The sequence below is a fragment of the Ceratotherium simum genome, chromosome 9 (genome assembly GCF_057802395.1).
Source record: "Ceratotherium simum simum isolate JZ-2026a chromosome 9, ASM5780239v1, whole genome shotgun sequence".
Classification (NCBI taxonomy): Eukaryota; Metazoa; Chordata; class Mammalia; order Perissodactyla; family Rhinocerotidae; genus Ceratotherium; species Ceratotherium simum.
The window spans coordinates 42,146,455-42,161,129 of record NC_141908.1 but is presented as its reverse complement, the minus strand read 5'-3'; positions in this window follow the sequence as shown (position 1 = coordinate 42,161,129).

Genomic DNA, 14,675 nt, shown 5'->3' with positions numbered 1-14,675 from the left:
AATGCTCACAAGTTATATTCCTCATTTCCTAGACATGCATAAATTTGTAGACAGCAGCATAATGCTCTGCCCCTTGCAGGTATTTTCTAAATAATCCAACAGATATACACTCAAAGTTTAAAAGAGCAAGATTTCCAGCCATAACACTCATCACATGTAATAGTCTTGCTATCTCAAGATAGCAACATCATTGTATATTTTTCTGGTTATGCCACTGCACCATTACAGGACAAAAATGTATGCTGTTGCTGGAGTTTCATTGCAATTAAAGGATCTCTTCAAATGTTTTTCCCCAAAATAAAGAATCTATACTCAGAGTTACTCAAATCTCCATCTCTTCTTGCAAGACAGATTGCTTCCATTTTGAAATAACAGTTTTTCTAGCTTCTACTAGTCCCATCAAGGTGGGTATGTTGGGGGGACGGGGCTTGTTTGACTGGTTTGGTTTGGTTTTTGTTTTGTTTGTTCACTCTTGAGCATTTCATGCTGAGCAATCTTTTATACTTACAATACAAGGCAGAAAAATAAATGATGGTTGAAAAAACACAACAAGTATTTTAAGAGTTCAGAGCTGAGAAAAGTAAATTTGTACAGAGTAGGACTGAGCAAATAAAACTTTATAAAAATAGTATGTTCTTTAAAAGTACACATTAATATATGGATAGAATTTCCTTAGATTTAAAACTTGAGAAAGACATTCATGTAGATGGAACGGTGTGAGCAAAGATGTGGAAGCAGTGTATTTTGAAGACAGTGAGCAGAGCAATTAGGATAGAGTAAGGATTTCACATAAGAAAGTAGTAGGTGATAAGGATTAAAAGAACTTTTGAAACCAGGTTGGAATGAAAAACATGAAGTTAATAAGCTTTAACTCATACAAACTAAGAGACAACAGTTATCATTAAAAGTTTGAACACAAAAATGATATGAAAAAAACAGTGTATTCAGAAGATTAATCAGACAGAGATGTGGAAAGTTTAGAGAAGGCAAATGACAACTTTAAAATATTTTTTAAGAATATGTACTCAGAGGGGCCGGCCCCATGGTGTAGCAGTTAAGTGCATGTGCTCCGCTGCTGGTGGCCCGGGTTCAATCCCGGGCATGCACCAATACACCGCTTGTCAGGCCATGCTGTGGCAGCGTCCCATATAAAGTGGAGGAAGAAGGGCACAGATGTTAGCCCAGGGCCAGTCTTCCTCAGTATAAAAGAGGAGGATTGGGGTGGATGTTAGCTCAGGGCTGATCTTCCTCACAGAAAAAAAAAAAAAAAAAAGATTCAAGATTCTTAAAAATGGCTAAACATTTACACCCAATAAAGTCTTCTGTTGGAGAAATAATCCACAAAAATTAAAAAATTAAAGTAAATAAATAAAATATCTATAAAAGTAAAATAATAGGTACACACAAAAAAATATAGCAACATTTCTAATAGAAAAAAAAATACCTCAGTGTCCAAAATTTGGGAAAGTGTGACACATTTTCTTGATAGAATATTGTGTAGTAGTTTAATAATTATGAAGACTATGTAAATTACATAGAAAAAATGAAAAAATTATGATATACACACAAAATATCACTTAACAATGATTTAGAGTGTAAAAACATCCCCAGAGGGCAATGTTTGTTTGCCTAAGCCACTAGTAAAAAGGAAGTTGAGGAAACAGTCTACCCTCAACCCCAGGCTGTAAAAGCTCTTCCTCTTTGTGTACCCAGAGGTCCCCAATTCTTTTAGGAAAAGGGTAAAGGGGGTCCATCTCATCTCAGTAACAACAGCTGTGACAAAGGGGTATTACTGCTGGGTAAAAGCTGGCTTTGGCAGGTGGGGACTGAAGCCAGAATCTAAAGCAAGGGCTCCTGCTCCTGTAAGAACCATGGGTGCTGGGACAACACCTTGAACTGTTGGTAGTAATTCTTCTAGAATCTCAGTTCCATTGTTCTTGTCAAGGAAGAGGGCTCCAGTCAAGTTGAACAGGCCCTACTAGATTACAGTTCTTCTCATTCCCTCCCTCAACCACTTTCACACAGTGCTACAGATGAGGATGGGACAGGTTCCGGTGACAATCAACGCATAGGCATGAATGAAGAGGGGTTTTGGTTTTTATGGAACAGTGCCTTTCATGCAGCACATAGGGCAGGGCAGCTCCAGACTGCGGAACAGTCTGACCCGCAGGATACAGATATTAAAGGGTTTTATATTTCTCCAATCACTGCCTTCAGATGTACTGAAGTTCAGTCTTCCCTTTCTTATCCCTTACTGACATCTCAGAAAGATTACAGAACTTTCTGGATCATTGTTCAGATATAAAATAGCCCAGTGTGATATGAAACTTCCAACTGATAGCTTATCTCATCCTTTCCCCTAGTGCTGTCCAGGCCTTAAAGACTTAGAGTGGGAAAGAAAATGGTCTGATCTTTCACTCTTCCTTCCCAGCCCATTTCTGAGCCCCTTCCTCATGGCTTGTCGTAGCAAGGAGGAAAGAGACAAGTAGCTCATTCTTATCTGATCCCTGTTGTTATCCTTTCTTGGCCAAAACTGGGTATTGATGAGCTCTGTGTGCCAGGCATCCAAATGCTGGCTCTTTCACTACGCAAACTTGGTTCCAGGAGGTAGAAAAATCTGTCTCCAGTTTGTCCTCTTCCAATGCCCCTTCAGTTTGCACCCCTGGAGATCCCTTCACTTCACATCTTCTTTCTGCCAGGATATACTTGCCTGGTGGCAAGCTCTCTTGAGTAGACTTCTGTCAAGATGGCTAAGGCCCAGCTACCTTCCCATTTGACTCTTCAGAAACTCACACATCCTTTATAGACCTAACATGGGAATGCAGGCTGCTCCACACTGCCCCTCACCCCATCATGCACTCTCTCCCCAATTTTCTACTCTCCTGATTGAATAGGTACCAGACAGATCAGCAAGTCTGCAGCATAAGCAGACATCAAACCAGAACTCAAAAATCTTTACAAGGAAACTCCCCTCACGTGGCTTAGGAATGTTGAGCACCCCTCCTTCTTCCCCTCAACAAAAAAACAAGGAAAAACCACAGCCTCTCCCCCTAGGCTAAGGACTCAGCGCCAGTGCTTTTCCTTTCTTTCACTCTAGCCTTCTGGTCTTCTGCTTACAAAGCTGGGAGCGAGGAGAGAGGAGAGAGGGATGAGGTTGGTGCTGAGGCGATGATTAGGAGTAGCCGAGCCTGTTTACCTTTTAATAAGCCCTAAGCAGGTGCAAAGTCTAGCCTCTAATTGTTTCATGCTGTCTTAGCTACTTGATGCCATCTTGTCCCCAACTTTGAGTCCTAGTCAACAGGAAAAGTCCAACTCAATATCCCATTACAAGAAAAAGGCTGTAAGAAGTCTCTAAACTGAGAAAGACAGACTTCAAAGAAGCATAAGGCTGCCTAACCTCACAAAATATTTCCTGAAGTGGTAAACCTATCCCTGAAAGACAAGAGTGAAACAGAATTGGAGCCTGAGTCCTCTTTCTGGATGTTAGAATGGTGCCCCCCTAGATCTGCTCGGTAGAGGAAGAGTCATTTCTTAATAAGCCCAAGTGCCAAATATTTCCATTCTTAGGGCCCAGTTCTGGGTTCACACACACACAACCTCTTCCCATTATTAAAAATGGTCCCGCTTGCGGGATGTCCAAGAAAAGATATCCTGTGGGAGTGTAAGTGTGGAGCCCAGGGGAGCAGCATGCACCTTAGATATGATTTGGTGTTCCATACAGTCCACGAATGGAATTTCCCTTTCAGAAAAAAATAAAATTGTGATAATTTAGGGGAAAAAGTGGTCCCAAAAGAGTTGGAATTACTGCCTCAAAGATTCAGAATCCACTGCCTCAAAGATTCAGAACTACTACCACCACCTCCACTGTCTACCCACAGTCCCACTTCTCTCACTCTGTCCACCAGTCCCATTTCCCTCTCTAACCTGCCCTAGTCAGACTCCCTGCCCATCCCCAAAAGATTTCCCTAACTTCAAATCACAAGAAATAATGTTGAGATCTCTTTTTCCCATTTCCTTCTTGAAACATTGCCAAAGGTCTTCAGGAGCATAATAAATGCAATCCAAGTGCAAGACAGTCTTCTTAAATAAAAGTCGTCCTTTGGTCAACTCTCACCCCAAAACTCAGAAATAGCTAATTTTAAAAATAGCTCTTTTTCGGTTTTGTTTTGTATTGTTTTATCTTACTACATAACCGTAAGATCTTTTTCTAGCCAAAATAAAAATTTTTTGTAAATCTCCCCAGTTCTCTATAGAAGCAATAAGTCCCTAAGCCATATCTTTGAATTCACTCCAATGGTAACAATTTCATACAAAATAATTCTTTCTTTTTTCGAAAAGCTGTCACCATAACCAATTATAATTCTATGATGTGCTCCATAAGCCATATAGGGACCACAGAATTAAAAGAAATTTAAAATCTGCCATTTTCCCTTCCCCCCTCACCCCTAATTCCAATTAAATTAAATACCAGAAAGCTATATTTATGAAATGTTTAGAGCTCCTCAACTAGAAATTGCTACAGAAGACCAAGTGTTGCTATGAAACTTAATAGTACGAATTTACTAAGAAATTGTGGTAATGGGGTCAGCTTTTGTTTTCCAGGGTTGAGTAAAATAGAATTTGAGAAATGTGGAGGTTGTAGAAAGAAAAATCTTTGAAACATAATCTCAAATAAAATAGAAAAAAGAAACAAAAATACAGTTTTAGTAAGCATTGCAGTACCGTTTGGATAACATCCTGAGCCCAATTCAGCTTCCATAAGACTAATAGGACACATAATTAGATACTAACTTGAACAGCACAGCCACATCAAACATATGTGCTATCTGCATGGGAGATCTGAGGGCTGAAGCTAGAGCATGCAGCAAAAAATGTGTGAAAGGCGGTGCACTTCTGAAACATTTTACTGACTATTAACATCCATTAAAAACTTTCTTTGTGTTGCACACAACTCATAACCTTTATCCCTCTCTCCCCTCCCTCACTGTGTAGTATCTGTATTTTACACAATTGAGATAACTAAATAATTCTCAGGTCATTCACTAAAAATAAGCCTAAAGACAATTCTTTGGTAAGATGTACTTTAAGCACTTATGAGCTAGTCAGGCTTCTGACAAGAACCTAGAAATTCGAGAACTAAGATTGTCCTGAGTGTAAAACTCTGAATGCCTAAAGAGGAGAGCAGAGATGAAAAGTCACCTTAAAAGACAAATGGAAGCCAGGCTTGAAAGAGTTGGCTGCTATTTGATTAATTATATTACCAAGCTTTATTAAATATGTCAACAAAAAGGGAATTGGCCAATCAAATACATATAGATAAGGAAGCCTCAGAGAGCCACACTTTGGCAATGCTCATCCAAGCACTTGTAAATGGGAGAATCTGTTTCAGCCAAAACAAAACCCACTGAACAGACCATTAAATTAATCTAACTCAGTTTGTTCTAATTAATGCTCAGAAAAGAACATTATGGCTTTATTTCCCATGTAAGTATGCCTACAAGGAGAAGATGGGCCAGTTAAGTAGATCTGAGTAGTATTCTAGTTCTAATGGCAGTTATAGATTTTATTGTAAATTAATAATTTGACATTTGGATCAAGATTTCGCTTGCCAAGTAATTTGACTACAAGTATCATGAGCTAATCAGGCTGACTAGAGTTTTTCAGTACCTGCTCCAGTTAAAGTTTTCAGCGCAAATTAACAAATATACTTTAAGAACTTGTTTATTGTGAGTAACCCATGTCATACGGATAAGATTTAATAACAAAATTCAGTTTCTAAGTCTGCTGAGCTGAGGGCTTGATCCCAAGGTAATGAATGCCAATTTGGGAAGACATTGAGTAATAGTTTGCCACCATCTCCACGTGACAGAGATCAGCTACACTACCATCCATATGAATGACTTACTGAAACACCAACAAGGTGTTCCATAATTGAGTGATTTTCATGTTTAAACCATAGAAAAAGATGGCCTTTAGAAATTCAGACTTGGAGACATTAAAATACACATGAAATCTCTTTACTGACAATAAAGTTATTTTAAAACATAAATAAAAAGGCTACTTTCTAAAACATAGTTCATAAATGCCCGTTCCATATATTCAGAGTTTTGAAGTATAGGTGAGATATTTCAAACAGGCATTTATGCCACTATTTCTTCATCCCTGCCCTTGGCAGACAACACAACCCTCTTTCTTCTGAACCCAGGTGCAACCTCAGAAGCATTCTTAACATAATCTTCTAAGCAGCCAGTCAATTAAAATTGGCATGAGATGAGACCTAATTGCCGTCTCTGTTGTTTGGGATCGATGTTTCATACCCTTTTCATATACCAAAAGTGTCATTTTGAGTCAAACATATATGGGCATAGTACATTGTGATGAAATTTCAGGGTAAAAAAATCTTTTTTACAGAAAAATTGATAAAGAGTAAAAAGATGTTATGGTATTCACATCAGGCTTGAAGCTAAACGTTTGAAAGAGAAAATTAAATTTTGATCTTAAAGTATTTGAGTTTCCCAATAGTAAGATTCATCTTCTCATTTCTGTCCAACCTTCATAAAATTTGTCCCATAGTTTTGCATCCTATTCAATATCTTTCTACATCCTAAAGAAGTTCACCCCAATGATACAGAGTGGCTACTTCAGAGGTTAAAGGCACAAAACCAGCTGGCATAAAGCTTGGAAAAAAACAGAAGAAAGCAAGAAAAGCCTAGCCAAGAGGCATGAGAGATAGTAATCATGCCTTATTAATTGTAACTTAAATTGCCCATAGAAAACATTATCTTACTATATGGTAGGAACAGAGTCGTATTTTAACAGCAGTCTTAATACACGGGAAAATTTTTCATATTTAAAAGGACTGTTCCTTTGTCCACTTCTACTAAAAAACTAATGGGAATTAGGTTTAAGCTGCTCAATTTAGGACTAAAACTGAATACAAGGGAATTTTTCTCATTTACAAAATTGCAAATCAGAGGGGAAAGCAGGAGCCTCAGTAAGTGTGCCAAAGGAAATCATATTTTGATTGGGATGAAGGCTAAGAAGATAGGTGAGAAAGACCTGGTAGAAGCAAAGAGGCTGTCCAGGCCTGGTAGGGCATAGAAGGAGCCTTGGGGAAGCTGAAATAAAACGATGAATATATTCTAACTAAAGTCAGGAACAAAGCTCCACTACTATATAGACTGCATTGAAAATTTTAGCCAACTCGACCAAATTAAAAAAATTAGAAAGAAAGAGGAAAATTATTTTCAGATGACATGGTGATATAACTGGAAAACCCAAGAAAATCAATGGAAAAACTATAATCATAGGATAATTCAGTAAGGTAACAGAATAGAAAATTAACCCATAAATCAATAGCTTTCATATACAAACTATAACCAATTATAAGACAATAGAAAACCCCTAAACTGAAAAAGAAATGTGCAAACCTACTTGTGGAAAGCTGTAAAACTCTCAAATACACAAAAGTAGATGTGAACAACAGAAAGATATATCATGCTCTTGAGATTATCAATTCTCCCAAAGTTTAACACAATCTCAAAAAGGAAAAATATACCAAGAAGTTCTTGGATTTAAATATGTTGATTCTAAAGTTTAGATGTAAAGAAGAGTAATGGTGGTGGGGGTGGCTAACCTTAACAGATCTTAAAAATACAAAAAAGCCCCTATAATTTACTGACATATAAACAGACCAATGGAATAGGCTACAAAGTCTAGAAATAGACCCATGTACACATCAAATTTTAGTATATCATTAAAGCGACATCTCAAATGATTGAGAAAAAAGAACTTTTTAATAAATGATGCTGGGACAATTGGATAACCATTTGGAAGAAGATAAAATTGGATCAGTACAAAATAAACTCCAAATGGCTCAGAAGTCTAAATATAAAAATTGAAACCATGTAAGTACTAGAAGAAATTATGGTTGAATACCTTTATAATCTGGGAATGGGAAAGCCTTTCTAACTATGACTTAAAATCTAAAAGACATAAAATAAAATAAAAGATTGACAAATTTGACTTTATAAACACGAAATAAATTTGCATGGCAAAAATATATACATAAGTATGTATGCACATAGATATGAATATATACAAAGAGAGCCTAGATCAAAGAAAGAAAATGACCAAAAATCTAACAGGAAAATAACAGCTCACAAAAAAAGAAATGCTAATAACCCTTAAACAAATTAAAATATGCTCTACCTATCTCATAAGGGAAATGCAAAAAACTACACTGAGATCCATTTTTTACCTATTAGATTGGCAAAACTCCAAAAGTTTGACAACACACTCTATTGTCAAGGCTGTAGAGAAACAGGCACTCTCAAACATTTGTGGTTGGAGTACAAAATGATGGGCTGGCTCTCTATTGAGAAGAAGTTGGTAATATTTAAAAAATTACAGATGTGTTTACTCTTTAACCGAACAATCCCACTTCTAGCACTCTTCCCTGAAGGTACACTTCAAGAAATACAAAGCAACATATGCACAAGATTATCCAATGCAGCATTATTTGTCATACCAAACAATTCAAATATTCTTTAAAAGAGACAGGTTAACTGAACTATGGTATATCCACAAAAGGGATAGATACCATCCAGCCAAAGAAAAGAATGAGGAGGATCTCTGTGTACCTCCACGGTGTGATCTCCAGGATATATTATGAGAGAAAAGCAAAACACAAAACATGCTACCCTTTTTTGTGAGAAAGGAGGAGATACAAGAGTGTATGTGCACGTGTGTGTTCATGTATTTGCCTAATTTTCAAAAGAAACTCTGGAAGAATAAACCAGAAACTAATACAAATCATAAACAAACTTTAAAGACGGATGCAGGAGAAGGAGAGAATCATGCAACACTAAAGACAAATGTTGCCTGCTTCTTTTTTTGGCTAATCTAATATTCTGCAGTACCCTGACACAAGTAGAAATTGAGAGCCACCATAAACTCTAAACTGTCTTTTTTAGAGATCCTTAGGAACAAATTTGGCTCATATTTTGTAGTAATGCATTATTCATATCTAGTTATGAATGAAAGAACTCATACCATGTAGGAATTTGGTGACTGCTTCTCTGAACTGTGCTTTATATTAAGTCAACAGATAGAATTTATATAGTTTTTATATAGTGCCTAGGTCAGTTCTGAACGTTTTTGCAATGATGCTGGGCCTGTATATTATAGGGAAAAAAAAACCAAACTTCTTCATCACATTATCATCTTGGGATTATATTCATACAATTTGTAAAACTACACATTTCTAAAATATGTCAAGTGAAAAAATCCTTAATAAAACAGTAATAAAAGATTTAAAATATATATCCTCCCTGTTACCTCCTACATAAATTTCATCCTAAGGTACTGTATGAATGATTTCTAAGGTACTATATGAAATGAAATAAAATCTATACCAATGCTCACTTCAATGATCATTAAAAGATTTAAATCAGGTGTGGCCTCTTATTTTAGATGGATTGGGGAAAAGGAATTAGGAAACACACATTAGGGTATCCAGATGGAGAAAGAGAACACCTATTTTTTCCCAATGAAAGACCTATTAAAAATAGCACCATCTCAGCTATTTAGCTATTAAATTATTTTCAATATGAAAGAAAAGTAATTTAAAGGTAAGAATATTATTTTTCATTCTAGTTAGTAAATAAATATTCATACAAAAGAAGGCAATCTAACATTCACTAGAAATTTTTTATAAAGACTCTATTTTAATTTTTACTGTGAAATATTTGATATATGATACATACAAAATAATATATGAGTCCACTACATATTTTTTAAGGGAGAACATTACCAGTAGCATTAAAACTATCTCTGTGTTCCTCTCTGATCGATCTATCTGCGTCCCTCAGAGTAATTTCTATCCTGAATGTTACCATTCCCAAGCTTTAAAGAAAAAATAGTTAAAAAAAAATCAACATCATGGAGGAGTGAGTTGTTCCCTTTGTTTCTCCCCTCTAATGTATAACCTGTGAGACATCCATTGACCAAAAAGGACTCCCTGCCCAGCACACCAGAAAGCTCGAGAGATCTATACATCTATACATTTGAAGGTGGGTGGACTGGACCTCAGGGAGGCAATGGAACAAGGAGAGCAGTCTTCCCCCTCCCCCGGCACTAGCAATCCAAAATGTGAATGCTCCTGGCCCTCACCTGAGATTTCAAGGAGCACACCAGTGAGCGCACACTGGCAACCAGAGGCTGTAGGAGCAGACATGACACTCACAGATTAGCCCCTGCCTCCTTACCAGCAGTGGCAGGTGGCACACACACCCTGAAGCTTCAGGACACAGATTGGTGTTGGACCCTAGTAGCACCAGTCTTTCCAGCAGCAAGAGCTGCATCCAAAACACAGATACCACCAGCAGGAGCAGTGGTGCCTTGACCTGAGGTTTCAAAAGGCACACTGATATGTGCCAGTGACCAGAGGCCGCAAGAGCAGCAACAGCACTTGCAGCTTAGCTCCTGACCCTCCCCTAGCAGTGGCAGGTGGAACCTATGACCTGAGGCTTCAGGAGCCACAGCAGAACCTGTGACCCAGCACCCACTGGCAGCACCCCCAATATGGGCTCTACCAGCAGCAGTGGCTGCATCCAAGCAACAGCAACACCTGTGAACCCAGCACCCCTGGCAGTGGTGCTACCAGCATCCCCAGATAACCCAGAAGCAACAGCAAAGGTGGTGCACAGGGCAGCAGCACCCAAGCCTGTGGACAGTCAGTGGGGGAACATGAGACCCAGGCAACCCCAGAAGTAGCAGAAGTGCTCACAGCCTGGTGACCCTTGTGGCACCTGAGACTGCAGCAGCATCATAAGCAGCAAGACACCAGCAACCTGGAAGGCATAAGCAGCACAAGGAGAGCACTGACAATATCTCTGGCAAAGGCAGTGGAGGGTAAAAAGGGCAGGCTCTCAAATACAACCAAAAGCAGCTCACAATCAAAGTAACCAAGGCCTTACCCAAATAAGAAATGTGTTTACTACCAAATGCACTGGCAAAGGATCAATTCATCAAGCACCATGAAAAACTACAGTAACACAGCAGAACAGAAAGAATATGACAACTCTCCAGAAACCAGATTACAATCCAACTGACAGAGAATTCAAAATAGCTGCCATGAAGAAACTCAATGAGTTACAAGAAAACTCAGAAAGACAGTTCTATGAGCTCAAGAATAAAACTAATGAACAGAAGGATTACTTCACCAAAGAGATTGAAACTCTAAGGAAAAAAAACAAACATAAATTCTGGAGATGAAGAACATAATCAATGAAATGAAAAATAAAGTAGAAAGCATTGGAAATAGAGCAGACCATATGGAAGAGAGAATTAGCAAGCTCAAAGATAGAAATCTAGAAATGATTCAAGGGGAAGAGGAGAGAGAACTAAGATTTTTAAAAAATGAAGATTCTACGAGAAATATCCAACTCAATTAGGAAAAGCAACATAAGGATAATGGGTATCCCAGAGGGAGAAGAGAAGGAGAAAGGAGCAGAGAGGTTATTCAAAGAAATAATAGATGAGAACTTCCCCAACCTGGGGAAGGAACTGGATACACAAGTACATGAAGCTAACAGAACTCTTAATGATCTCAATGCAAAAAGACCTTCTCCAAAGGACATTATATTAAAACTATCAAGGGTTAAATTTGCATGCTCCACTTTGGCAGCCCAGGGTTCATGGGTTTGGATCTTGGGCGTGGACCTATACAACCACTCATTGAGCCATGCTGTGGTGGCGTCCCACATACAAAAGAGAAGAAGATTGGCACAGATGTTAGCCCAGCGACAATCTTCCTCAAGCAAAAAGAGGAAGATTGGCAACAGATGTTATCTCAGGGCCAATCTTCCTCACAAAAAGGAAAAAAAAACTATCAAAAATCAATGACAAAGAAAGAATACTAAGGGAAGGCAGAGAGAAGAAAATAACTTAACAAAGGAATCCCCATCAGGCTATCAGCAGATTTCTCAGCAGAAATTCTATGAGCTAGGAGAGAGTGGGATGATATGTTCAAAATGCTGAAAGACCAAAACTATCAGCCAAGAATACTCTATTCATCAAAATTATCCTTCAGATATGAAGGATAAATAAAGGTTTTCACAAACAAGCAAAAGCAGAGGGAGTTCATCACCACTAGGACTGCCTTACAAGAAATGTTGAAAGGAGCCTCTTACCTGAAACAAAAAGGCAAAGGTTTACAAAGCTTTGAGCAAGGAGATAAATACACAGAATCAGAAAATTGCAACTCTGTATCAGAATAGGTTAGTAAACACTTAATTATAACATAAAGGCTAAAGAGAAAGAAAGCATCAAAAATAACTATAACCACTGCATGGGCTGGCCCGGTGGTGTAGTGGTTAGGTTGCGTGCTTGGCTTCGGTGGCCTGGGGTTCACAGGTTTGGATCCCGGGTGCGGACTGACACACGACTTCTCAAGCCATGGTGTGGCGGCATCCTGTATAAAGTAGAGGAAGATGGGCATGGATGTTAGCCCAGGGCCAATCTTCCTCAGCAAAAGGAGGAGGATGGACAACAGATGTTAGCTCAGGGCTGATCTTCCTCACCAAAAATAAATAAACAAATAACTATAACCACTTCAATTTGGTAACAAACTCACAACACAAAAAAGGATAATTTGTGACAACAAACATAGAAGGGGAAGAAGAAAAGGACAGAACCTGCATAGGCTAATGAAAATAAGATGCTACCAGCAGAGAAAGGACTATCTCATCTATGAGATCTTTTACACAAACCTCATGGTAACCACAAAATAAAAAACCAGACCAGAGTCACAAATCACAAATAAAGAGGAAACTGAGAAAACTATCAGAAAAAATCATGAAACTGAAATAGCAGACAGAAATATAAGGAAAAAGAAACAATGAATATAGAAAACAAATAGAAAATAAAATATAAAATGGCGGTATTAAGCCCTCATATATCAATAATCACTCTAAATGTAAATGGATTGAATTCACCAATCAAAAGACACAGAGTGGCTAGATGAATTAAAAAACAAGACCCAACAATATGCTGCCTCCAGGAGACCCATCTTAGCTCTGAAGACAAACAAAGGCTCAGAGTGAAGGGATGAAAAATGATACTCCAAGCAAAGAGCAACCAAAAGAAACTGGGTGTAGCCATACTGACATCAGACAAAATAGACTTCAAGCCAAAAAAGATAACAAGAGACCAAGATGGACATTATATAGTGATAAAAGGGACATTCCTCCAAGAAGACACAATAATTATTAATATATAAGCACCTAACATAGAAGCACCAAAGCATATAAAGCAACTACTAACAGATCTAAAGGGAGAAATTGATAGCAATACAATAATACTAGGGTACTTTAACACCTCACTTACATCAATGGATATATCATCCAGACAGAAAGTCAACAAGAACAAAACACTAGACCATATGGACTTAATATATATAGATAGATCGATAGAACATTCCAACTAAAAACAGCAGAATACACATTCTTCTCAAGCACACATGGAACATTCTCAAAGACAGACCATATGTTAGGGAAAAAAACAAGTCTCAATAAATTTAACAAGATTGAAATCATATCAAGCATCTTTCCCAACCACAATGGTATGAAACTAGAAATCAATTACAAGAAGAAAGCTGGAAAAGTCACAAATACGTGGAGACTAAACAACGTGCTACTGAACAACTACTGGATCAATGAAGAAACCAAAGGAGAAATCAAAAAATAGCTGGAGACAAATGAAAATGAAAACACAATGTACCAAAACTCATGGGAAGCAGCAAAAGTGTTACTAAGAGGGAAGTTTATAGTAACACAGGCCTACCTTAAGAAACAAAAAAAATCTCAAATAAATAAGCTAACATTATACCATAAAAAAACTAGAAAAAGAAAATCAAACAATGCCGAAAGTCAGTAGAAGGAAGGAAATAATAAAAATCGGAGCAGATAAATGAAACTGAGACAAAAAAAACAATAGAAAGGATCAATGAAACGAAGAACTGGTTCTTTGAAAATATACTCACAAAGAAAAAAAGAGAGAAGACTCAAATAAATAAAATCAAAATGAAAGAGGAGAAATTACAATGGACCACAGAAATGCAAAGGATTATAAGAGAATACTATGAAAAGCTATACACAAATTGGAAAACCAGGAAGAAATGGATAAATTCTTAGGATCATACAACCTCCCAAAATTGAATCAAGAAGAAATAGAGAATCTGAATAGACCAATCACAAGTAAAGAGATGGGAACAGTAATCAAAAACAGAAGTCCAGGACCAGATGGCTTCTCTGGTGAATTCCACCAAACAATCCAAGATTTAATACCTATCCTTCTCAAACTATTCCAAAAAATTAAAGAGAATGGGATGCTTCCTAACTCACTTTACAAGGCCAACATTGCCCTGATATCAAAACCAGACAAGGACAACACAAAAAAGGAAAATTACAAGCCTGTATCACTGATGAACATAGATGCAAAAATCCTCAACAAAATATTAGCAAATCGAATACAATACATTAAAAGGATCATACACCACGATCAAGTGAGATTTATTCCAGGGACTCAGGGATGGTTCAACATCTGCAAATCAATCAACATGATACACCACATTAACAAAATGAAGAATAAAAATCACATGATCATAAATAGAC